The sequence below is a fragment of the Canis aureus genome, chromosome 20, assembly GCF_053574225.1.
Source record: "Canis aureus isolate CA01 chromosome 20, VMU_Caureus_v.1.0, whole genome shotgun sequence".
Taxonomy (NCBI): domain Eukaryota; kingdom Metazoa; phylum Chordata; class Mammalia; order Carnivora; family Canidae; genus Canis; species Canis aureus.
In genome coordinates this window covers 43,331,665-43,358,270 of record NC_135630.1, presented here as the reverse complement: position 1 = coordinate 43,358,270, position 26,606 = coordinate 43,331,665, and the positions used below count along the sequence as shown (strand labels likewise).

Genomic DNA, 26,606 nt, shown 5'->3' with positions numbered 1-26,606 from the left:
GTGCAAAGGGAAAGGGAGAGAAATCGAAGAAATAGACGTGTGTTGTATGAGAACTCCCAATCCAAGGAAGGCTTTATTGCTGGGTTTATCAGTTATGAATATGTTTGATCTTAAGTAACAGAAAAAAAATCCAACAACAGGTGATTAAATCAACAGATAGGTAATTTTGTCATACAACAAGGAGCCTGGAGGTAGATGGTTGTTGGTGCAGATGAGCAGAGTAATAACATCAGGCAAATTCCCTGCCTAGTCTTTTGCTCCTCTTACTTTATACTGTTGGCTCGTGGTCATAAGGTAACTGCTGCCACTCCAGCTATCGTGTCCATATTCCAGGCAGGATAAAAACAGATGAATGAGGCACCACTTTCATTTATCCCCTTTTCTTTGGAAAGTGGAAGTTCCCAGAATTTCCTTGCAGATTTCTGTTCATGTCTTATTGGCCAGAACTCAGTAATGTAATCACTTTTACCTTCAAGGAAGGCTAGGGAAACAAATGTCCAATTACACGTATTGATATTCCTGCCAATACTTAGGTTCTCTTAATAAGAAAGAGGTGAGGAATGGATCTTAGCTACTCAACAAACATGCCTGTTCTCCTTCACCTCCCTGAGCATGAGTTCTCTGCGGGAAGCTCCTCAGTCTTACTGCAGAAAAGCTTGGGCAGGCCTCCCCTGCTGGAGTGTCAGACCTGTCTGAATCCCAGCTAAAGATCATTCTGAGCTCCCTTCATATTTGGCAAAACCGGCCTCATTTGACAAGATTAAAGGCCAAATTAGAAATATCAGCATTTCAAATTATGCACTGTGTAAAAAGGGTCTAATAAAAATGGCTTCAGATGGTGCCAAAAAATGTAAAGATATAAAGCGCCCTATGCAGTGCCTAGCACATGGTTGGCATCGAATGAATATTAATTCCCTTCTCCTTCTCTTTTTCGTCTTTGTCCCCTGCCCTCTATTTTTTCTTCTTGTATTAGTTAAAAAGGTCATTGCAGTGTGCCTTGGGCATTTCAGCTCTTTGGCTCATGATCCCAAATGCCCAGAGAAGGCTTTCAAAAAACCGTAACAATCCCCAAGACCCAAGGAAGTCACAAATGTCACATATTTTTGTTTAATTCAATTCACAAGTTGCTCAGCCAGAAAACTTGAATCTATAGCAAACCAGGCCCAATTAGTTCAGGTGTTTACTTCATGGATCTGCTTGTTATCCTGTAATAACATAATCGATACTGCCCACTTGGCATGGAACAGAGATTCCATGGGATGTTGAGACACTCAAGAGGTCAACAGGGCTGTAGTGTAACAAAAGGGAAGATACCCTAGTGGGTTTGTGTGTGTGTGTGTGTGTGTGTGTGTGTGTGTTTACAATAGAATCTGTATTCCTTGGAGGTAGGGCAGAGGACTGCCTATGTGGCCTAGTTTGATAAGATCAGATAAGACCTCTCCCTTGTCTTTACTTTTTCATATTTGAGAGATTATATGTTAATATAGAAGGAGCCCTCCACCAGAAGTCAAAAATACAGGTTTGAATTTAGGTTCTATATATAAACCTGGGCAAATGATTTAACTTCTCTAATCCTCCACCCCTCCTTAAAATGGAAAATTGTTTTGGAAACTAGAGAACTTTTGTGAAACAATGTGGCCCATAGTAGGCTGCAATTAATGCATGTTTATTCTCCCGCCCAAACAATGAGAGACCAGGCATTTTCAATATGTCAGGTCATTAGTTTTTATGGTAAAATGATGGCACGTGGGTAGCATCTCCAGTTACAGATGAGAACACTGATGCCCCCAAAGATTATATAACCCACCCCAAATATCACATTGGTTAAGTCACAGAGCCAAAATCTGTACCAAGGATTGTTTTATTCTTTCTAGTTATGGACGGGCTGCTTACCAGATAGCCTGTTTGCTATTCCTGGTCTAAAATCTTATTATCCTACCTGTCACATTTTCCTTCTAATAGGAAGTAAAGTCTTGAACTAAAAAGAAAGCCTTAATAGTGGCATTTCAGGCATCAACAAGGTAGGTAAGGAGATTAACTAATCAACGAGAGTTAATTTGACCCATAAGACTCTAGTAGTATTGTAAACTCACTCTGCCCAGAGAGGTACCCTGGGGAAGTAGGAGTATGCACAGCTCCCCTTGCCCCTGAGGCCCTTCTGAGAGGCCCACTCTTCCTTCTTCTGCTGGACACTGGCCCACCCTTCTTTTATGGGATCCTAACAGAGAATGCAACATCTTTCTCTCCCATCCTCTTGCCTTTGAAACAATTACAAAAACCCCTTTGATTTCTTTATGCCACAGAGAAATAGAAAAGAAGGTCAAACAAAAGGTGAACTATTTGCTAAATTATGTAATTATAGGAACCCCGTAGGAGCTATAGAGGGCATCGTACCTCCTGAAGTGTAAAGGGTGCCCATCTCAATTGTCCAGCCTCCTTCTCAGACATGTTCAAGGCACCCCCTTGGGAGCAACCAGCTTCATTTCCATTCTTTTTATTCTCTTTGCCTTCCTCTTTCCTGGGGAGAGATTATCTCCCAGCTTCATGGAGGAGGAGATCAGTATAGTTGGGTGGGCACGAGCCTGGGCATGACACCTAACAGACCTGGGTTGAGCCTTAGCTCTGTCACTTGTATGTCTTGTGCCTCAAGACACACACAAGGGGTGCCTCACCCCTCCTGCTCAGGCTCCCCTTTCTCCACAAGTGGATAATAGTGGCATCTCCTCATGGGGTTGTTGTGAATATCAAATAATACATGTAAATAGTGCTCAGCATACTGCCAGGGACATGGTAAGCAATAATTAAGTGTTAGCTAGCTAGTAATCATAACCACTATCCTTTGGAAGAATCCAAGTGAATGTCTTCAATCTTTTACTTATTTTTCTTATCTTTTTTTTTTTTCCTGGAGAATTACAACAAAAAGAGAACCAGATAACCCAGACCCCAGAGTTCAGAATTGATCGCTATTTTGCATCTTCATGACAAGGGGGAAGAATCATATTCAAAAAGATAAATTATTTCATTCATGGAAGAAATACACACTAGTCAGAGATCTAATGATTGAAGGAGAGCCCTGTAAAGAGACTGAGGACATAATATATTGCCACCATGTCATTGGATAAGTTATTTATTTTTTTTTTTTTAAAGGAAGTCAACAGACAATGGAGTGAAAGATTTGTCTGGGTTTTTTTCCTCTACTTTTTCTTCTTTGATCTGAGATCAGGGGCTGCTCTTTGAAGGGCTGATGTCGATGCTGCTGATGAGCTGAGGGTGGCTTTCTGAACAGTGATGTGATCATTTATTCTTCTCTATTACATATTTTGTCAGCTCCAAGGTGGAAGTTTTGAAACCTTTTTGGCTGGTTAGGAATGTGAAATGTGACAGGTACATTCTAGGTCTTTATTTGAGGCCATAGGATGGCCTTGCCTGCTTTAAGCAAGAGCCCAGTCAGATATCTATCAAAACATTTAGGATTGCTAATGGGCATGATGTTCACAGAGCTCCCCAGAGGTCACCCAAACACCACGAAGCATTTACAAATGAACAGCTGTGTTCTCTACACTAAGTGACTGTGTGGGTGAAGACAAAAAAAGCATATATTTTCAAAATTTCCCTGGTGAGTGGCTGCAATTTTTGTGATTCCTGTAAGCCAGTTAGGGAATAACTTTTTTTCATATTTGCCATACACACAGTAAGACAGAATCAAGGAAAATCAATGAACTTCTTTGTATTATTTTGTAGGAACGTTAGTACCACCTGAATTTGTTAACACGTGAGTTCTGGACTTGAAATTCCTTGGGATAATCCTTCATTTTGATTATTTAGTTTTAAACTAAATTTAGATTAGATTTAGATTAGATTAGATCAGATTAAATTTAGTTTAGATTTAAACTAATCAAGTTATTTAAACTTTAAGACTTTTTTAGATTAAAACTACTTTTATGTTTTCCCAGCCCAGAGTTTCCATCTACACTGAAACAAAGCTGATATTACTGAATTGCCATTGACTCCCTAATGGTTTTTTGACTCAGTTCTGTCTAATACAACTTTCTGTGATGATGGAAATGTCCACTGTCTGTGTTGTCTGTAGCACCTAGCCACGTGTGGCACTGGGTTTTGCATTTTATTTAATTTTAATTAATTTCAATTTTAATAGGACAGGTAGTCATTAGCTACCTTATTGGACAGAGCAGGTTTAGACCATTCTATGGGAAAGCTATCAGAGGACCAAGGTGTTCGGAGCTTGGCTGAAGTCGTGTGGAAGAGTATCATGTCCTCTCTGGGTTATGATAGACATCATTGCAGTGTGCCCACTGGCTCTCTTTTGTTCAGCCACGCCAAAGTCTCAGGGTCACAAAGCCTTCCCTGTTCTCCCGGGTGCAAGTGTTTCTCCCTTCTAGGTACTCCCAAGTTGTCATCTGTGCCACTCTCCTCGAATCCTGTGTGTGCTGCCCTGAATAGCTAGTTTTCACCCTGTAGGTCAATGCTCTGTATCTCCCTTGACTGTAAGGGTGTGGCACCACCAGGCTACTGGCAAGTCCCATTCCAACACAGGGAGAAGAACCAACTTAGACAAAAACAAAGCAGAAAGGCTGCAAGCATAGGCTGTAAAATTCATCCTGAACCCACCTGGATCTGCTCTGCACCCTTGCCTCTCCCCGTTTCACCTTCCTTTCTACTTACTTTTTTGGAACCCCTAATTTTCTTTCTCCATTGTCCTGTTTCTCTTATTAATATCTCCTGGCTTTGACCCTCCCCCTCAGTTCCCACATTAGGACCTCTTCTCCAGTTCCTGGGACCTGGTGAGTTTCCCACTGTGCCTCCCAGAGAACTGACCTCTTGGTGGTGAGCACAGGTGTCCCCCTAATGTCTGAGTCAGAGCCAGGTCCTGTGAGGTACCTGGGGCTCTGGGGTTGTCCGCCTCTTCCATGAGGTGTAGGGCCCCATGAATACTTATTGATTATTACTTAATATTGACAAAAAGTCTATTTTAAAAAGACATTACTGGTTTGTTTTGAATTGCTTCTCAGCTGTAAAACGCATGCAGTCGCTTTTGGAAAAAACAAAATGAAAAATAAATAACACGGGCATCTAAGCTGTCCTTCCAATCTGTTTTCCCCTTTCTGTTATTTTTAACGTGTAAGTGAGGACCATCAGCCATCATGTGACTGTATCCCGCAGTAGTAGCATTTTGTGGCAAAGTTAAACGGTAAGATAAGTGCTGTCACTCATCAGTCTTCAGTGTATGGGCAGTGTGGTCTCTAGGAAGTGAGATTTCCCCTGTGAAGGGGAGGGAAGATGGTCCAAGGAAATGAGAAGAGCAGCTTTGCCCGGTTGGAAGGGTGAGTGTATCCCTGGAAGGGCTGTACTTTATCAAGGCATGTGACAAGATGGTAAGTGCTTTGGACATAGATGGAATATGCTATCAGAGACTTCCCTGGGCAATTCTAAATCAGGGAGAAAACTTTTCTAAAATTTAGGCTGCAATCAATCCTTCCTTTGAATGGAATGCTCTGTTGGAAAGCACTTTATGGTCTTTTACAAAATACATGCATGTACACATACTTAGAGATGTACGTATTCCTAAAAATACCTAGTGGAGTAGTAGGTTACTCTTATCACACATAGATATGCAGGCAGATGGTTTTCTTATATTGCCCATTACTGATATGATATCCTTGATGAGGCCCCTTCTTACGGGAGGTGAGAAGTCCTGGAAGAGACTTAATTTAGTCCCATCTGGTAATCTCAGCCTGAGTCAGTATTTTGAACAGTCTCTCCAGGTAATTTTGCTTCTCTGGGATAAATGCTGCCTTTCCTATTTCTGTACCTGCCTCCATCCTTCAGCTTCTCTTGAACAACAAAGCCCTTGTGTGAGTGGAGGGAGGCGTCTGGGATAGGTGACCTGAGGGCAGTGCAAGGAGACGGGGATGCTAGCATCCACAGGGCGTGCTCCGGGAGCTCCCTGGCCCCAGGCAGGACTGGCATGCGTGGGACTGTTGCCATTGACTGCTGACATGAGGTTGTCCAGATGACTTGATGTTCATGCAGTAGATACTGGCTCCCATCTTTTGTATCTGATTTCAAAGTTCCAACCCATCTTTATGGGCCCCAGGTTTCTTTTGGGCCACCTGGGCTGGCAACATCTCCAAGATCACCCCGCCACACCCCACTAGGCCCTCTGAGGCCCATACATGTCTCACGAGGGGGACACACAAAGCTAATCCTGATGCCAGAGCTGGGACATCGCACCTGACAATGACACAAGGGGCAAGTGGAAGGTGTCTTAGTCAGCTTGGGCTGCCCTAACAAAATTCCACAGACCAGTGGCTTTTAAAACAGAAATTTATTTCCTCATAGTTCTGGAGGCTGGAAATCCAACATTAAGGTGCTGGTAGGGTTGGTTTCTGGTGAGACCTCTCTCTGATTTACAGATGGCTAACTTCCCACCATGTACTCACGGGACCTCTTCTCTGTGCATACACATTCCTAATCTCTTCCTCTTTTTTTAAGGACCCCAGTTTTATTGGATTAAAGCCCCTCCCTATAACCTCATTTAACCTTAATCACTCCCTTCAAAGTCCTAACTCCAAATACTGTGGCATTAAAGGTTAGGGCTTCAACATACGAATTTTGCAGGGTGCACAATTCAGTCCATAACAGAGGACTTCTGGACGCTTGTGGGTCTCTTGCTCTGCACCTGTGGGAGCTGCTACTTGCTGCCATGTCTTGCCTCCTCTGTCCTCCTTACCTATCTGGATGTTTCTAAACTGCCTGCACCTTCCAGAGAAGTATAAAAGAGGAAGACCTCTCCCTTCTCCTCTCTCTCCCTCCTCCTTCCCACAACCACTGAAGAAATTCTGTCCTCTGGTTCTTTCAGTCCTGGTTGAATCTAGATGTTCCTTTCTTTCTGAAGAATGCTGGGATTTCAAGCTTCGTATTAACCCAAAATCTATTGTGATTATGTGCTACAGGGAGTGGACTCCCCCCTAAAGCATCGAGACCATGGCCAGGTTGCTCCTGGAGCAAGGAGTCACAGGGTGAGAAATATATTTGAAGTTACCTAAAAATATCTTCATGTAGCCACAGTGTATTTGTGTTTTGTGCACAAACACGTGATACCTTCAATAACATCTCTTTTGCTTCCCTCAAATTCAATGGAGTTTTTTGTGTGGATGTTGACGATTATCAGTATATGTAAATAATTAGTTCCCTTTTAATAACTATAAGAATGTCATGTTCTGTCATTGTAATATAACAAATCCTGAATAACATGAGTGTCCTAAAGAAGTTTGTTAAATTTGCTTCTGGGTCTTCACCTTTCCTCATTTACCTCCAAGGGAACTGGTGCCATGTATCAAAGCAGGCCACCTGATGCCAGGCCCACTGATGCCTCCACCTCCTGACTTGACATTTGAAAAGAAATACATTTGTGTGTGTGTGTGTGTGTGTGTGTGTTTTAAAGATTTATTTATTTATTAGAGAGAGAGAGAGAGAGACTGAAACATGGGTGGGAGGGGCAGAGGGAGAGAGAATCTCAAGCAGACTCCACACTGAGTATGGAGCCCAACATGGGGCTTGATCTTAGGACCCTGAGATTCTGACCTGAGCTGAAACCAAGAGTCAAGCCTTTAACTGACTGTGCCACTCAGGCACCACTACATTTGTGTTTTAAATAGTAACATGTCCATGTGGTTCAAAATGCAAAACAATAATGGGGACAGTGAAAAGGCTTTCTCCCACCCAGCCTCTACCTCCATCCACCCGTCCTCCCACACTGCCCCAAATAGGTAACCATTCGTCCTATTTTATAGGGTTTGTGTGTAAAGTTTGAAAAGCAAATAGAAATATAGATTTTTATCTTTCCTTACCTTTTATGTAGAAAAGGTTATATACTATATGTACTGTTTTATACTTTGCTTTTTGCATTTCAGTTTTTGGAAATTTTTTCACATTAGTACATGGAGAGTATCACATTTTTTTTTTAGTATCATATTTTTTAATGGCTGTGTAGCATGCCATTCCTCAGCTGTACCACAAACTATTTAACTAGTCTTCTCTTGGGAAACATTGGATTCTTTCCAATCTTTCTCTGGAATAAGCAAAATGATATAATCTTGTATACATGTCATTTTGTGCCTCTGTATGTATATCTATAAGATAAACTCCAACGAGTAGGTCTGATGGGTTGTAGTGAAAGTCAATCTTCTGGTGGTTTTGCTAACTATGGCCAAGTTGGCCTCCCTAGAGCTTCTATCACCATCAATCTCTGAGATGCAGACTTGATCCAATCATTCAGTTCTTAAATAACTTTGATTGTGGTCTTCTGTGTGACAAGCATGGAGCTGAGCCTGATGGAAGCCTCACCTCCTGGCCCCCTCCTTTTCCATTGGAATTGGATTCAGAAACAATCATTTTTGGTCTTAATGGATGTGAGTGCCCCCATAGGAGTATGGTATAGAGCCTTCACAAGGTGTGCTGGTGAGAATCACCCAAGTTGAAGGGATTTACCCCATACCTCCCCTGACTGAGCCCTTGCAGCTGCTTCTTGTCTATTTATTTGTCCCTGATGATTTTGACCCAGAGCCCATCCATTCTGCTTGAGGTCTCCTGGTAAACATTCCAACTGTGCTCCTGCACCAGTACTCAGCCATGACCCCTGATTCTCTTTAGAGGGGGACACAGTCAACCTTTAAGTCTAGGTGTCTGAGGCAGGTGGTAATTAAGAAAACAGAGTCTGAACAACATAAGGCAGAGTCAGTTTCTTGACTGCCTGGGTTCTTGGAGCTACCTCATGCCTATCTGGGCTTACCCTCCAAATCTTTGCTTGAGCACTAGAGTAGAGTCCTGACTTACAGGGCCATCTAGATAAGGTACATGAATGCCCTTGGCTGGAGATATCCAGGGGGTGGGGGCAGAGAATGTTCCAGCAGATTGCCTCCCTGCTGGCATCCTGGGTTTAGGAAACCAGAACATCCTATACTTTCAAGAAAAGTGGGAGACCTAGATTTTTGTGTGAAATTCAACAATATTAAAGTGTCAGCAACTGATTCATATTAATATAACACCAGCACCTGTGATAACAGCTCTGGGGACTCCAGAGAGCATATCCAAGGGTTGGGTTTGGTCTGTGGCCTACCAGTTTGCACCTCCACCTTATCTCAGGGTCTGATGTTTCAGGGGATGTTCCAGGCTTTCTGTTTCCTGAGTCTTGGATTTGAAATGAACCTGGATATGAGGTGCTTGGCTTCTGTTCAGACCTGCCGCCCTGACGGCCCTGCTTACTGATATGGTCTCAAGGCAACTCTTCTTGGAAAATTCTCTCTTCTATAATATCTTGACCAATTTTCAAGTCATCAAATTACAACAAACATTTTATGAGCCCCAGAAAAGGTGGGAAAGCTCAGTGCTCCCAATATCCCTACCACATCCCCGTGCATTGAGACTAGGGAGAGGAAGGGTTACTTCCCCTGTTTGTACTCATGAAAATACAAGACTTGCTAGTTTTTCTCAGGCCAGCTCAACACTGTCTTACATGTGTCCGGCCATCTTCACCACATTTTCAGAGCTTTTGTCTCATCTTGAGTCACAGCCTCTTTCTAGAATGGTCCTCTGAACAACTCTTTGTTTGTACCTCCTTTAGTTCCTCCCTGAAGCAGTGTCTCCTTTTCTTCAGGGAAGTAAAGCCTGAGAAAGGAAAGAATATATTGGTTCTGCAACCTGTGTTATCCCTCCAAGCCTCAGTTTCATTAGCTGTAAAATGGGGTCAATGACCGTGCCCTCCTGATATCACGGAACAGTAGTCAGAATCCCATCGCTGTATGTGAAAATGCTCTGTGACTGCAAAATGTTGCAAAGTGCATATCAGAGTTTTTTCTTCCTCGTTTTTATTGTTGCATAAGAACATTACAGCTATAAAAAAGGAAGCACCGAGGATGTAAAACAGAGACCTGCCATCTCATGATGCTAACTCATGCAGTTATTATTTTCTGGTATTTTGTATTCTCTTCCAGTTCTTACCCATATAAAAACAATCAGAGGGTGATCCTGAGCTGAATCACTTTCCCTCCAGGCTGTTCCCTGCCCTTCTGTTCTCCAGCACAAGGGAGGGAAGCAGAACCAACCCTTGGAGGACGGCGGGTGAATAATTTATCACTGAGTATTTTTAAAGAGATCAGACATTTTATGCAACATGAGCAGGCTAATGCAGAGTTCACCTAACACCAAAACACCTAGAAAACAGATGAAGAAGTAAGCACTCATAAAAACCACTTCTTCCGAGTAATGCCTTCTTTTTCAGAGTGCTTCATAGTTGTTAAAGGGTTTTCATATGTAGTGTCTCATCCTATCCCTTTAACAGTGCTGAGAGGTAGGTAGGATAGAGCAGATATATTTATTGCTTTTACAGCTGAGGACAAGAAGCCCAGAGAGGCTAAGTGGTTTGTTCAAGGTTACAATTAGTTTGTGCTAAGGCTGGTCTTGGAACTCAGATTTGACAGATGCTTTGCTTGCTAGGTTTCTGTCAGTTTTTTTTTTTTTTCTTCATTATAATCTCTGGGCTCAGTGGCCATAAACAGTACTTCCTCTCTGTAAATCCATCCATAGCATTTCTCATCTCATGCTCTCACAATACTATTATTTTATTAATAAAATATGCTTGGGAGCTACATGTATGGTTATCTGAATATTAGAAGAACTGCAAGAAAGAACTTACTCTCGTCCTTTCTAAGGAACCCCAGTGAGCTATGAATCTTGTTGCTTTGCAATAGCTTGGAAGAAATGGGTCACATACCAAAATCCAATAGTCAGTTGTTACCATATTAGTGTTCTGCTTTGTATGTTATTGAAACTACTTATAACAATTATTTTCCTTGCAATGGCTGTTTTAGTTCATGAACGTTGTTTCTGTGTAGCTACTTTCATGTCTATTATGCCCATATAGTCCTCACTGCATCTCTATGAGGTGCTCAGGACAGGTATGACCCCAAGAGCGTCTGGGTCCTCCAGCCTTTTGGGGTCACCTTCTAACTAGAATAGCCAAATAAGAGGGCGCAGATCTCCCTTCTGTCTGTTGCCAGCAGGCCCACCCCAATGGTTCCATGAATTTCCAGGGGAGGCAAGCTTGAGGCTGGAGATGGAGAGATGATGAGCTTCTTCTGGGGTCGTTGTGAGGGAGGTTCATAGCCCCTGATCACCATACACGGCTGCTGTCTGCTTCAGGATGCTGCATGATCTGTGAGAGCGCCAAGCCTTCCCTCCCTGCTATCCCTTCAGCAGCCTTTCTTCATCCTGACAATTCACTGCTTATTCCAGATTGTGGTGTGTTGCAGACTTTATTCAAGTTTGGGGAAAATGGAAGGTAATTACACCACAGGCAGAAAACCACTTCAAATTCCATTCAGATGTTCTTGTTCACACAAATCCACTGAGCACTTTTCACCACAGGGCATTTCATATTCACCTGCTGCCATATTGTAGGAGCCTTCTTGCTGCCTATACAGACTCCATATTTCCTTTCTCTCGCTTCCAATGGCTCTCTGCCCCTTTGCTCTGAGCTTAAATTTTCTCTCACTTTGATTATTTTAACTGTTTGTTTTTCAGACCATGCTCTGGAGGGTCCTGGCTTTTATTCTCAAAGAATCTTATTAAGGTATTTTCCTAAATAAAGTACTGTCTTCCCAGATTTGAATTACTAATTTTGCAAAAGTGGCTGCAGCTGGTTCTTACATTAGTACCAATTTTTCCTTCCCTTTTCATGAGTAATTATTTCCATTTTTCAGATATGGAAGCTGAGGTTCTGAGTCTTTAAATGGTTTGTATGAGCACCGGAGCTAGCAAGGAGGGGTGCTTAGTGCTCATTTTAAGGTTTTCCCCTCTATCCTTCTATTTTTTAAGAGACTTTAATGTTAATAGTGTTTCTTGTAATGATATCAGGCCATATCTTAATTTACTTTTCTCCATTATAAGTGATTACCTCAAAGAACACTTTGCATTGACTTTCCACTGCTCAGAATTCAAGGAGCAAACTCTTGACGCTAAAGGAGCAACAAATGTCATGGCTGCTGTTAACACAGCCAAGTCAGGCTGTTTATATTCCTTGTAAAAATAATTGTCTCATTAATCTTCACCTCAACCATCTAGTCCTGTTGCCAAGGTCAAGTTAAGGATGCGGGTGAATTGCAAATATGTCACCATGCACACAAAACACGATCCCCAAGCCAGTGCCATTTGAAGTGGCAAAGAGAGTTGAGGTGTCAGAAGCTGGAGATGAGAGAGATAGAGAGAGGTCCACCCTCCACAAATGTGCACAAATGGACCAACTCTCAGGAACACCAGAAACATGTTGTGCATGTTAACCAGGCACAGAAAGACCTTCCTAGCAAGGGAGGTCTAATTTCCTGTGGAATTCCATTCCATCAAATCAACTCACTTGTGAATTAAATGGTAAACTTTTACTCCCCTCCTAGGCAAACATTTCTCTTGTAGTGAACATTCTGCTATCACAGAGACAGTGACTTAAACGCAGGAGAATCCACACAGACAACAGTTTTTGCTTCGATGCACAAATTACATCACTGGATAGTAACTAGAAAAGAATGCATCATGGCAGGTCATTGATTTATGAGCTAAGCTTAGGAGAAAGAAATGAATAAAAGGATCCTGAGAGGTTGATTACACATTTTTAGGAGAGAGGAGCACCATCTGTCTTTAATTTGATTTTCTTATTTACTGGACAAGTGCAGTGCTAAATACAGGAGAAGCAGCAGTCAACAAGGCACTGAGCCTGTCTTTAGGGGTTGATAGTACATAGGTGAGTAGATTAGGACTGCCCCGATGGGATAGCTGCTATGAGAGCACCGAGAAGCTCTCTTGTGGTCAGGGAGAGTTTGTCTGAGGAAGTAAGCTGGTACCTGAAGGATGAGAAAGTGGGCTCCAGGCAGAGAGAGAGGTGGAAGAGGTTAAACCAAGCAAATGGAAGGACAGCGAATTTCAGAGGCTGGAAGAGCAGAGGTCCTTGAGAGCAGCTAGGTGTGGTGCGGTAGAGAAGGAGGCAGAAGATGTGGGTTACACGTCAAACTTGTTAAGATCGTGGTGATTTGAAACATCTAAGCAGAGACAGGCAGGAGGAAAATGGAGCAGCCCAGAGGTAGAAATGTAGGCAGGAGAGTCCTGGGTGCTCAGCCAGGGAAGCACTGGGTGTTGAAGCAAACACCCAGGTTGTGTCGTGTAGACTGGGATGAGAAGCACCCCGAGAAACCTCAACAGTTATGAGATGGGCAGAGGAAGTGCAGCTCCCAAAGAAGCCTGGGCAAGTAGGTCACCGAGGTGGGAAGGAACATGGCACCATGCTAGTCTGTTTTTCACTTGGGAGGATGGATGCCAAATTGCCACGGTAAGGACTTCAGACTGGCTAACCCAGGACACGCCACCCACACAACTCATGGGCCAGGCAGACCAAGGGACAATCTGGGGACATAGTGCAGGCCACAGATACCATGTCTGCTTGTCAGATTCAGCTTCAGGTCTGCCAGTTTGAGACCCCCTAACCTAAATCAATTAGATTTAGTTAGTAGAACTAATCTACAACACGCTGTTCTGTAACTTGCCTGATGATTCACCTTTGGTTATTGTCCAACTGGAGGGAAAACACCCCAGTCCAGGGCTCTTTCCCGTACACCACACCACTTCAGTTTTGAGCAGACATCTGTACCCTGCAAGTTCTGTGCTAGGTTTTAGGTATTGTGGGGGATATACCACAGGCTCATTTATCTGTAAGGACCAAGTCATTAAAACTCTCCTTGGTGTACTTAAGAAATGGGAGTCTTCATGCACCCCCTTTCATTTCTTTTGAAAACAGAGGACGGTGTGTTCGCTCTACCTCCAGTTGATATAGATGGTATTTTCATTTCCCAGAGTCAGAAAGCCATCAAGCAGAACCTTCCAAAGACAACTAGAAACTACAGCTACGATCCTTTGATAACGCCAGGACCTTAAAAGTAGAAGAGAGAGTAACATTCCATCCAAGTCCACTAGTACCTTACCTGCTAAGAGCCTAGTACGGGGCAGAAAGTGTTTTTAGTCTGTGTTTTCTGTTTCTTCTCATGTAAATCCTAGAGGCAGAAGTGGGCTGGGTGCTCAATACTAGGGCAGGAATGATCTGCGCTTATCTTTCACATCCTGAGCGATACCTTAAAACTTTCTTTAGAAGCCACCGCAGCTTGGGAGTAAAGAGTGTTTCTGTCAAAGCTTGTCCAGCATAGCTGCACACGCCCCTATGCAGCCCCCCGCCCCCACCCCCTTTGAGGGAAGGGAAGCAACCAGAGCCTTGGCCACCTGGAGAAACATGAATGGATGCAGTCAATTCCCTCACTCTTTCATGCTTTGGATAACAAAGATTTCACTGTATGGAGTTGCTAAACCTGGCTCAAATGACAACAATCCTTCCTTAGTTGGATTTCCCTTCAGCCCCAGGCAGCACAAGGCCATTCCTTACAGTGTCCTCGGGCACAGAAAGCCAAGGACATTTGTCCTTCCTTGTGTTCTCTCTTCCTCCGAGTTCTGTCCAGTTCTCCTGCCCTTTGGTTTGGGCCCAGAGGAACCGTGAGTTGGGGAGAACTATCCAGAGTTGAGTTCGTACATGGTGGTCATCACTGAATTTTCTTCTGTGTATCTGAAAATAGCCTTTCTTCCTCCCTCTCTCCCTTCCTTCCCCCTACTCCTGCCACTTTCCTCTTTCTCACTTCCTATTCTTACTTCCCTATTATTGCCTCCATTTTATTGCCATTCTTCCCAAATTTTCTTTCCTTTCTTTTTATTCTTGCATTTTTTGTTAAACTTTCCTGCTTCCTTCTTTTATTTCCTTTCCCTCATTTTCTCTGTTTTCTTTGACTTTTCTTTCTTCTCCATTTCCCCTTTGCATTTTCATTGATTTTCTTCCTTTTCCTTTTCTTGCTGTTTTTCATTTATTTTCGTCTCTTTTCTTTCCCTTCTTTTCCTATCCTTATTTGTTTCCTTTCTTCTCCCTCTGTCTTTCCTTCCCCATCCTTTATTTCCTTCTCCTCCTCTTCTGTCACCTCATCATGTTTGTCTTTCTTAGTTGATGAGTTTGCTAACTATGGGATTCCTAGCTACTGAAAGAGCATCCAATTCCCAGGAAGCTAGACTGGTGCTCACCTCCTATCTCTGCCACCTTTTAACCCTATGAGTCCAGACAAATCATCCCTCTGAGCACAATGTCTTCATCTTTAAGTAATCTAGTTGCCAGTTCTGTGTAAGAGTGCGAGTGCTGACAGCAGTGACTCCATCTCTGGCTCTCCATCCTGTGTGTGCACAGAAGATCATGCAATGATCTCCCTTGGGGCTATGTGTTCCAGGTCCCATGAAGGTTAATGTATGCCCTAAATGGAATGCGGGAATGCTTGTTCTCTTCTTCCTTAATGTGGTGCATTAAAGGTCCCGCTTTACATAACCAGGAGAGATGACTGGCACCAGAAGGCTCTACTTCAGGTGACTGACTATTCTCTGACTTCACCACCATGCCTCTCTGTAGACATTGTGAGTTATGGTCCAAACTAGATGGAGAATGGCTGCGTGGCAGCTGGATCCTTGTCTGCCCGATTCCCCCACTGTCAGTAAGTTATCTTGAATAAAGCTGTAAATGGTGTGGAGTGGTTTGCTTCATTTTTCGGTGTTAAGCTGCCTTCTCAGTTTGGAGGATATTTTACTGACCCTCCTGTGCTTTCCAATACCCTGTCTTTGTATTCCAAATCAAATTGGCTTAAATCTGGTCTGCTGTGCAGTGGGAGGCCCACACTCCTCCAGATTTTAGGTGAGAGGATTGCTTTGGCTTTCTCAGTATATTCTGAGCCCCTGTGCCTGCCATATAGTTCAAGAGATGAGTCTTTCTACAGTCCTACACTTTATCTCCTTTTCCTGTAAGTGTTCTTCTGCTTTCTTCTGGCTCGCATCTCTTGCACATAGAGTTTGTTTGTAGCAGATTGCACTGATGGATTGCGGCCAGGGAGGGTTTTCACATCTCCATGTTGCTGTTTGCATTTCCTCTCTTTCTGAAGTGGAGGTAGCAAACTTATGGCCAACAAGTTAAATCTGGCCAGAAAACAAAGGCCCTTCTATAGAAGTACTGCTTGGCTGGCCCAGTGTTATACATAAACCTTTTCATTTGTTGCTAGAATTTGAAAATCAGGGGGTTTCAAGTCAAGATTTGGTTTTCTGGCTGCTCTTGAAAAATGAAATATAGGCCATTCTGGGTCCTTATTTCTGCATGATTAGGTGCAGTGGAATATTATTTGTTTCCATAGAGGAGCCTAGCTATCCAGTTCCCCTCACGGCACTGACCTCTTCACTCAGGATCCTACTTGCTTCAAGTGTGGAGGCATTCTGAGGAGAGGGGCTGTTCTTAAAAATGCTTCTCCAGTTATACATCTTGTTTACATCCAAATCCCATAAGATCCACTAAATACTTCCTTTCTGACACATTACCACCCTTGCAGCAATGAACCCATAACTACTCTATCTCCTTAAATAGAGAGGAGGGAATGAGTTTATCAGAAAAAGAAAAAAAAAAAAAGGGAAAAACCCATTTTGCTCTGAATTATCTGTTGAAATAACAATTTCTTAATTTTTTCATGCCTTTTTTTTTTAATGGGGATAAAATTTCCTGTTTTCCTCATACCTTTTCAGGACAAAGTGCTGTTTTGGATGGAATACAAAGTCAGGTAAATGAAGTTCTTAAAGTACTTAAAGTTTTTTTGTTAAAATGTTTAACGTTGCCAATTTTGATATTCTTTTGGTTCTCTCTAAAGATAATAACATGTTAAATCCTTGCTTGCTGCTTTCAACCAGTTAGCCAAATTTTTTCTCACAGGGAATTTCTTCACATATTTTGAATTTGGGATTTTTTTCTTTCTTCTCTGCAGCCTGATGGTTACACCCTTCACAAAGACAACCAGTCCTTCCTTGGCCATGTTATATCAGGTAGAACCCCTGGCCTCTCTGTTCCATTCTCCTTCGCCTTTGTCCCCATTTCTATAGCACATCTGTCTCCCTTCATTGGATGCAGAACCCGTGAATGCAAGATGTTTTGCTGTTTTGTTCATCATCGCATTCTGGTGTGGTCCTCAGTAGGCTCTCAGTAGGGATTTGTGGAATTGTTGAATCCTGGGCCAAGAATCCTGGGAGAGTTGGTCTTTCCCTGTTTCTGCCATAGAACACACAGCTCTGTCAGGCGGGGCCCCAGCAGGAGACACCCAGCACTTCAGGCTGGGTGATGTGTGGAAAGTTTAAATGAAGTAGGATTGTGGGCAGGGCTGAAGGACATTAATAAGGTAAATGTGAAACTAGCAACAGCTGTACCACCCTTAAGCCTAAAAGAACCAGGAGATAGGAGCCACTCCCAGAATCTAAAGGATAGCTATTTGTAGTCATTTGCTTTACAGGAGTGTGATCTTTGGACAAGGGACTCCGGCAACCTGAAGAAAGGCCCTGGTCACCTGTCTTCTCTGTCAAGTTTATTAAACCCAATGGAATCAGAAGACAAAGGAGCCCACTGACGTGGTCTATCAGGTCAGCCCCTAGGGCATAGAGTCTGGTGCAGAGTGTGGAGAGTAAGTCTGGAAGGACCAATGGAAAGCATCCAGCATAAAAGCTCTCCTGCTATGCTCCTAAAAGAACCATCTTTATCAAGCATAGCTGTAGTTAGCAACTAACAGAGGGAATTATTGGGATGCTGGAAGGGGAAGGGGGCTTGGTTCTAGGTGGAGGTTAGTCAGGAGACAGTTATGTAACCAAAGTCAGAGTGCATAACTACATAGCTGTCCAAAGTCTGTGTAAATAGTAAATTTGGGGGGCAGTCTGTAGAAGCCTAGGGGTAAGAGTGAACAGAGGGACCCAGAACCTGGAAACCACCAATAGCATGGAGTTCACAGGGCATAGGACCCCACAGGCTTTTCCAGCCACGAAACTGCTCCTGAGCTGATGGCTGTGCAGCTTTGTTGGCCACTGCCTTGTCTCCATCCTCAGTCAGAATGAGATTTTCTGATCTGTTGCAGCTAAAAGGTGGAGTTGTGAACATGAAGGTGGGTGGGGCTAGCAAATATGTTTCTGACTGGAAATCTGTTGAGAAAAAAGGATGTTCTCTTTTGTGGAAAGGGTGCTGAGTATTCACATGAAAGGACCTTCCTTTGATTGAGAACTGAGTTTGGTCCTCTTTGTCCACTGCTTTTATCTTGTCAACTCTTAAGTCACTTTTTTCTCTTAATAACATTCTCAGACCTGTGCCTATTTCCCCTTCTCACAACTGAATCAATTGTTTCTTCATCTTTGATGCCTTTGCTCTTGGCATATTCCTATGTTAGGGCACTTTTCATATTGTCATACAACAGGTTGTTAGTTGATTCACTTCCTCTGCTTTATAGTCACACACGTGTCTGTTCCCACACACACTAATGTGGGGCTTTGTTCATCTTCATATTTCCATACATAGTGTCTTATACATGGTAAGAAGCCAATACATGTTTGTGGCATGAATAAATGACTAAATAGAGTTGGCCTACTTAGGCTTGCCTCCCTCTGTGTCCACCATGTTCTAGTTCTTACCTGTTGTGAAAGCTTACCTGCATGTTTCATTGATTCTTCAAGGTCCTGCTAGATGACTGGCTAATTTGAAATTCCAAATAAAGACAATGCAAGAGTGTGTACAAATGAGTTATGTTACCTTGTGCTGGAAGTTTCGTAGACAAGTGTCTTCATTTCTTGATCCAAATGGAGTGATTTCCACATGTGCGCTCTTCAGCAATCCGGTTGTTGGGTAGTGTTTCAGGTCAAATGCACTTTTTGTGACATTCCACAATTAGCTGCTCACCTTGTGTGATTATAGCATAGGCTTGATTTTACTCCCCCTCCATCCACCCATCTTCTCTTTTCTTTAAGCTTTCTTATCACTTCAACATCTCCCAAACCACAGCAGGTGCCTAGGACGTGGTAGTTTTGTACAGAGCTTCTTTCCTTGTGCTTGGGTGGATGGAGGCTGTAGTCTCAATGCTCCTGAAAACCTTGGGAAGGGTCTTCTGGCCTCTCCAAAGGTGGTGTGAGAGAGATCAGTGGGTATTTGTGCATGTGTATTAAGCGTAAGCTACGTGTGTTCTAAAATTCTGAATGTGACTGAAGAAGCGACCTCAGTATATGGATAGCAAAATGAATGAAGTTAATGCTTTCCTTTCTAAAATGGTATCAACTTTAGAGTCTATTTGAATCAGATTCATTTTGCAGATGTTTATGCTCACCCAATTAACCAGAATTCTACTGCCTGACAGCTGATACTTCAGAATTTGCTGATTCGGAGACAGCTTATGGCTACAGACATTTCAACCCACTCGCTGTGTACAACCGTTAGCTCCTTTGCTCAGGTGTAATCCCTCACAGGAGCTATCAGCCCTACACGTGCTATATTTTTGACAAGCCATTTTTGTGCATACAGGATTAAATTATTTCACAGGGGAAAGAAAGGAACTAAAGATAGGAACATTGAAGTCTTCAGGAAAGGGGAAAACAAGGTCATAGCCACTGCCTTTCCCCTCCAATATGCTAAGGGAATCCCTATAAGTTTGCTGGTTTGGAAAAATGACTCTAATGTATCAGATCATTTTCCTAAAACTGTCTTGTTCAAAGATCATAGGCCTAAGGGTTTGAGCCAAAAGGAGAGCAATATAGCATCTGGCCTCTGGAAGATTCTGACATAGTTGACATCCTCCTCTGGTTCTCACAGCACCTTATTTGCTGAAGCACCTAGCCTGTTTATTTCTTGTTTCAGTTATCAGTTATATCCTCCAAATGCCAGGTTTCTTGATGATAGTGATTTGATTCCTTTCATTACTATGATTAACTATGGCTAACTGTGTCTGCTGCATAGCAGATACTCAACATCCTTAGCTATGAGGGCAGTGATGAAATGTGTAGGTCAGGGTACTGACAAACTAGCACTCTTAAGATGCTCTTGTAATACAAAGAAAAGAGGGATAAAAGACATAGTGCCAGCACAGTGGAGAGAAATACCACAGGAGAAGGGGAGTCTGGGCTGCTTAAGGGTTTGCATGTGAGGGAACTGGTGTGTGGCTGAGGCCAGTAGACACTGGTACGACATGCTGGGGTGGTGTCATACTTCAAAAACTTGTTGAACATGGGAGGATACAGCAGAGCAAGCTGCAACCCTAACCTAAGTTGAGAGTATCCCTTTGTGTATAGAACATGGCTGTGCTCAAAAGCATCATCAGGGCAAATCACCATTGATCTTGGGACCAGAGTTCAGTCTGTCCATATTCAAGATGGTGGTGGGCAAATGGAAATGTAAAACTATCTCCATGTTTGGCACTGGAAGTCACATTGAGTGAAAAAGGCTGGGTTTGAAAAAGGCTCCAGGATCTCAAGGAATTATAGTAATGTTTTAGGAAGGAGTGTCTGGACTTCCTACAGGTAAGAACAGGTTGGTGCTCCAGAGATTAATTAGAAAAAACAAATAAACAAACAAACAAACAAAAAAGCTTTTCTGTCTCCTCGTTGATGGTAGCCAGATATAAAATTTGATACATAAAGTCTGAAGTATCTATGGAACATGAAGGGGGAAGTTCCAGAAGGCAGATAGAACTATGGGCCTAAAATATAGAAGAGGTTGGGGATGGAAATACAAGTATGGAAATCATCAGTATATAGATAAGACTGTCCTACATTCAGCTTCATGTTCTAGTACCTATATACTAGGGGTGAAGATTAGTATTTGTTAAATGAACAAATTGATGAGTAAATGAATGAGTCAAGTTCTAACTACAAAGTAGCATAATTAATCTTGGGATTGAGAGGTTTGAACCTCCACTTATAAAACAGTCACAGAGATAAAAAGCACATCACAGGAAATATAATCAATAATATTGTATTAACATCGTATGATGACAGATAGTGACTATGCTTATGATGGTGAGCACTGGGTACTCTAGAGAACTGTTGAATCACTATATAGTACACCTGAAACTAATATAACATAGTATGTCAACTATACCTCAATTTAAAAGGGAAAGCAAATATACTGGTGTATTCACAGCCAGAATTTTGTCTAAAGTAATCATCTTGGATTTATTCCCATAGAATCTTTATTTCCCAGGGCAGTTTCAAGCTCCCGTAGGAATTAATTGTATTCAGAGCACATGCTTTAACTTATCTTCACTGTTGGTGACTTACCTTTTGAGAGTGAGTGTGAATTCTGGCAACAACTGAAGGTAGTTCATAGCCACATTTGGTGAATGATATGTGGAATAGGAGAGATAACACAGTTTTGGTCATTAACAGTTTTAAATTTTAAAGTAATAGAACTTAAGTTCTAATTCTGAAGTCAGTTAGAAAAATAACAGCCCTAACAGGTTTAAGCCTCAAATCACAGCCCCCTCAGTGGTGATTATGTTAAAGTCCAGTGTTGTATTGATTTTAGTACAAAAACCTAAAATATATATATATATATATATTTATGATATATATGTTAATATGATATATGATACATATTTGTGTATTTTAAAATTATTTTTAAATATCAAGTTTAGGTCTTTAGTGTGGGCTGAAAGTATTTTTTTCTTAACTTCTTGTTCTTCCTCATTGGAATTCACCTTTTCTCTCTTCTTTCCCCTAATCCATTTAGCATTCCTTGGGTCATATTAGCTGTGGTGTTTAAAATGTCCTCTGAGTAGAGACAAGCACTGCTAACAATAGGCCAACTCTGAGAAGCAATATATGGCAGGAGATGTGGTTAGTACCTCACCAAACTTTGACTCTTCTTTTATCACGTTATCTAAGCCCTGACTGGATCTGGCTGGGATGGGACTCAGGCTTTGGTTGGATAGATTCTGTGCCATTAAATTTTTTAAAAAGATACATTCATTTATTTTACTGAGAGAGAGAGAGGGAGAGAGAAAAAGAGAGAGAGAGAGAGAGAGAGAAGCACAGGAGCAGACGGAGAGAGAGTCTTAAGCAGATTGCATGCTGAGTGTTATGTCTGAGGAGGGGCTCGATCTTATGACTCTGATATCATGACCTAAGCCAAGACCGAGAGTCGGTCACTTAACTGACTACACCACCCAGGCACCCCATGTACCATTAAATTTTTGTTGAGAGGATCTGACTTCAATAATGGAGGATGGTAGGAAAAAAAACCAGGGTTGGTGGTATACTCTGTGACTTGTGTTTGAGTTCTGCCAATATTAATAATGCCTCCACTCTGACTACTATTCATGTTGTTGCTATTGTTAATACTACTTCTGTATTTTAGATTTGCACAAAAATATTTATATACTTTGTCTCAATTAGTCTTCACAATAGACCTGTGAGATAGGAGGACATCAATGAACCCATTTCCAGGTAAGTAAACAGAGCACAAACTAAACTGTCAAATATTCAATCAAGAATGATTTTGTTAAGTCACTTTAGGTCTTGGGGCTGGGGGCTCTGAAATTTGCTTATATTATAAATGTTACGCATTGTTGTTTTAACAGGGTACAATAGATCATTATGCATCAGAGTATAGTTCTGCATTTTATGAGTTCCCCAGAAATGGGGGAACATGGTGAAATATTCCCCCATGGTCAGGGTTCTAATATGTGCATCAAGCAAGTCACATAAAATTAAATACTTAAGGAAAAAATAAAGTCATGAAAGTGTTTATTTTGAGCATATTTTAGTCTTACCAATTTTCCCTCCAGACTGGGTACAGCCATTACTCTTATCTGGGAAGTTGCTATGGAAACCAATTTGTACTGTTCTCCTTTTGCCATAGTATTTTTCTCAGGCACGCTCTATCTCTCAAGAATCTTAACAGCAGTGAAACAGACATTAAACCCCAGAGGATTAAAAAATAGGATTTGTATTTCTTCTCTCTACCTTCACCCTCCTCCCTTCAAAGGCATTGCTATTGACAAATTGGTAGCTCACAAATTCCACTAACAATGGTCTATTTTCCACGCAGACGGATGCTGACAGAGGAGCTGCCCTGCTGATGATGGGAGGGCTGTGGCTGCCAGTCTGCACATCTCCTGCTGACTACAGTTCCACCTGCAAGTGGACACAGGTGCTCTGTCCTGGTTTGAAGGATGAGAGACACTCATCGCATATGGAGGAACATAAGAAACACAGAATTATCGTTCATCAGCATCAAAATGATCAAGCAGGTGACAGAAATGGGCATGAGAAAGAGGTTTATTTTACTTTGTATATTTTTATTGGAGTTCAATTTGCCAACATATGGCATAACACCCAGTGCTCATCCCATCAAGTGCCCCCTTCAGTGCCCATCACCCAGCCACCCCATCCTCCCGCCCACCGGTTTATTTTATTTTTAAAGTTCTGAATCCATTGACCAATTAGGCATTGGAGAAATATGGGAAGATTCTGAAAGCACTGTATTTATGGGGTTCTTAATCTTGTAGGTGAATTTTCATTATGGTCTGATGAGAGACTGTCACATCGAGTCTGTCCATCATAGGCTGATGGGGATTCTATACAAGTGCTCTTGTTGCTATTCCTGTCTAAACATTACCTCAAACATTAGTTATCTAAACTGGCCATCATTTGTTTTGCTCACCAAATCATACATCAGAAATTTAAGGTATTACTGACTTAGAAGTTCTCGGTGGGGATCTTTCATATGGTCGTAGTCAGAGGGTGGCTGGGGCTGCTGTCATCTGAAGGCTTACCTGGGCTGGATGTCCCAAAGAGCCTTTAATGTTCCTCCAGCCACAGCTGTTGATTGAAGACCTACACGTAACTTCTCCAGAATGCTGGTTTCAGGAAAGTTGGATTTCTTGCATGATGGCCACCTTCTACCTTCCATCTTACAAGCAGGTATAAGTTGCGTGGCCTTTAACGATCCAGCCTGAGAAGTCTGAGAGCATCATACTCCATTTGTTGAAGCAATTATAAGCCTGCAAAGACACAAGGATAGAGAGACATAGACCCTAACTCTCTCAGAGATTTTATTAATTTATTTGAGAGAGCACACAAGCAGTGGGAGAGGCAGAGAGAGAGGGAGAAGCACCAGCTGGGACCCTGATGCAGAGCGGGGCTTGATCCCAGGGCCCTGAGATCATGAACTGAGCTGAAGTCTGATGCTTAACTAACTGAGCTACCCAGGTGCCCTTACCCTAACACTTGATGTGAATGCTATAAAAGAGTTTGTGGTCATTTATTTTTTTATTTTTTAAAGATTTTATTTTCACAAGAGACAGGCAGAGGGAGAAGCAGACTCCCCTGGAGGAGCCTGATGCGGGACTCATCCCAGGACTCAAGGATCATGTCCTGAGCCCAAGGCAGACACTCAACCACTGAGCCACCAAGGCATCCCAAGTTTGTGGTCATTTAAACAAACCTTTCAAATAAAGGATTTTGGTGTGTTTTTTGTTTGTTTGTTTGTTTGTTTCTGGAAAACTGATGAAGACTTCAAGTGCCAAACTTTTTAAGGTGAACTCTTTCTTGAGAACTCAGGATCTCCTTTAAGAGCATCCACTCATGTGTGGCAATAAGTCTTATCTCCAGAGCATATTGAATAAAATAAGATTTTAAAAATACCACACTAATTTTTGCTCTGTTTCAAGTGTTTTATATGTTTTACCTCGGTTAATTTCTATAATAATTCAATGGTAGGCGTTAGCTGCATTTTAAAGGTAAGGAAACTGAGGCTCTGAGACAAATTGCCCAAAGACACACAGCTAATGAGCTTCAGAAGTGGGTGATGAATTCTACAGTGCTAGATCACAAAACACAGATTTTCTGTGGGAGAATGGGGGTGCCATTTTCAAATTCTTTTTGAAGAAGATAGGGACTCTCTCAGGTCCAGCCCCTTCTTCCTACGCTCCTTTTCTGTCTGAAGATAGCCACTTTCCTCTCTTCAGTGGTGAAGGCATCCCTTCTCCTTTGCTTTGGAATTCTTTTCCCTATAAAACTGGTTAGCAGAGATATCTGTCTCCTTCACTTTCCCTCTACCTTTTACTGCTGCCTCAAAGACAGACTCAGAAACTTTTTTTTTTTTTTTTTGAGTTTACTGCCAATCATCATAGAAAAGATGGGCAAAAGACAATGGCAATTTCACTGAGGAAATCACAAGCCTAACATAGTCCACATAGTTTTGGTCTCTGACTTAAAGTTCTTGACCACTTTGTGCCATAACTGATCAGTTCTGAGGCTCCCTACCCTTGCTTATCAACAAGGCTATGTTTCTACTCATACTCAGAGACTGGCTTCCAGCCTGTGCCTTCCCAGGCTATTACCAAAAATCCTTGCTGGTGCTGTCTCATGGGACCTTTGGAATAGGTCACTGCTGGCTTTTGCTTTCCATTCTAGCCTCCTCATTGTGCGGCTCGGCTTCTGCTATCACCACCAACTTGTTTCAGAGAGGGGGCAGTGGGCAGGGAGAGGCTATTGCTTTCCCTGTTACCACCATTTTCGAAGCAAGGGACAGAACTTTCTCTGGATTCTTCACAGCACAGCCAAGGCAGCCTACTTTTAATAATAATAAGTTAAAGGTTTAGGTAACCTAGAAGGGTCACATACCTCAGTAATAACTGGGAGCTCTTATGAGAGCACTCTCAGAGGGTCCATAAACAGACACTACCTTTCACACCTTCCTTGGCCTGCCTGCTAGCCTGCCTCCCATGTCAGGCGCCAGCTGCCCCATTCAGTGGGAATGTTCTATGGTGTCTGTACCTTAAAGCTCTGGTCCCAATAGCCCTAAGGACCAGAGAGCAGAAGATTTCCCTTTGTTGAGTCTCAGTCTCACTCCAGGGGTTTTCATTTTATCCCCATTGTATTGACTTCTTTCAAGAAAGACTGATGATAGGAATATTTACTTCCTTTAGGGGAAATCTAATTCCAGTCCATGGTGTCCTTTCTGGCTTCTCATCACCTTTTTCTTGGCCTACTTCTAAGGTTTGGAGAGAAGCAGGTTGGGGAATAGAGGTACCCTCATGACTAAGGTTATTGAAAAAAGAATATGCCTCCATGGGGCCATCACTTGCCTCCAGGCTACACAAAGAGAGCTAGGATGTCAGGGGAAAGAAGCAGTCAGCATGTCCCATATGTTGTCCGCATTTTGACTGGGGAAAAGATGAGATGGGGCAGGGGTGAATTCCTCCCCTTACGCCAAATTTGAGAAAATGGATTAGAGAGATTGCTATAACTCCCTTGGAATTGAGGATACAAAAACAGGCATCTGACTTATACCCTTAAAGCTTACAGTTGAATTCTATAGAGTGAATGTCAAGATGACCTTGGAAACACTCTGCAGTCTGATGGGGCAAGGATGTGTACATATATGCTTCCTGTGGGCCTATTGTGGATTTTTGGAAAGGGATACAGGCACCATTTTTTTTTTTTTTTAATAAAGGTTTCTACTCAAGACTCAAGGGGACCATCTGGGGAGGTGAGGTAATCCCCTATAAAAGGAAGAACTATAGAGAGCTGAGGGAATCATCAGAAGTGGATGGACAGAAGAATAATCACTCATGGCAGAGGCACTGCAAGTGGGAGGCCCCCAAGCCCCCAGTATGGAACTGGTTCTCTGA

General features: G+C 42.4%; 2 long non-coding RNA genes across 3 annotated transcripts in view; one reads left to right on the top strand and one right to left on the bottom strand.

Annotated features, from left to right (window-relative positions):
- LOC144291750 (uncharacterized) overlaps positions 1 to 21,351 on the bottom strand; it is a 62,843-nt gene extending 41,492 nt beyond the window's left edge. Inside the window, exon 1 of the long non-coding RNA XR_013359222.1 lies at positions 21,247 to 21,351. This is a non-coding gene — a long non-coding RNA (uncharacterized LOC144291750). The remainder of the gene's footprint in view (positions 1 to 21,246) is intronic.
- LOC144291749 (uncharacterized) lies at positions 21,211 to 24,440 on the top strand. 2 transcript variants are annotated; one of them, XR_013359221.1, is made up of 6 exons: positions 21,211 to 21,284; positions 21,698 to 21,804; positions 22,363 to 22,413; positions 23,018 to 23,219; positions 23,785 to 23,892; positions 24,254 to 24,440. It is a non-coding gene; the product is annotated as an uncharacterized LOC144291749 (long non-coding RNA). The 2 variants fall into 2 exon arrangements; XR_013359220.1 differs by having other exon boundaries at positions 21,261 to 21,456.
- The last annotated feature ends 2,166 nt before the right edge of the window (positions 24,441 to 26,606 follow it).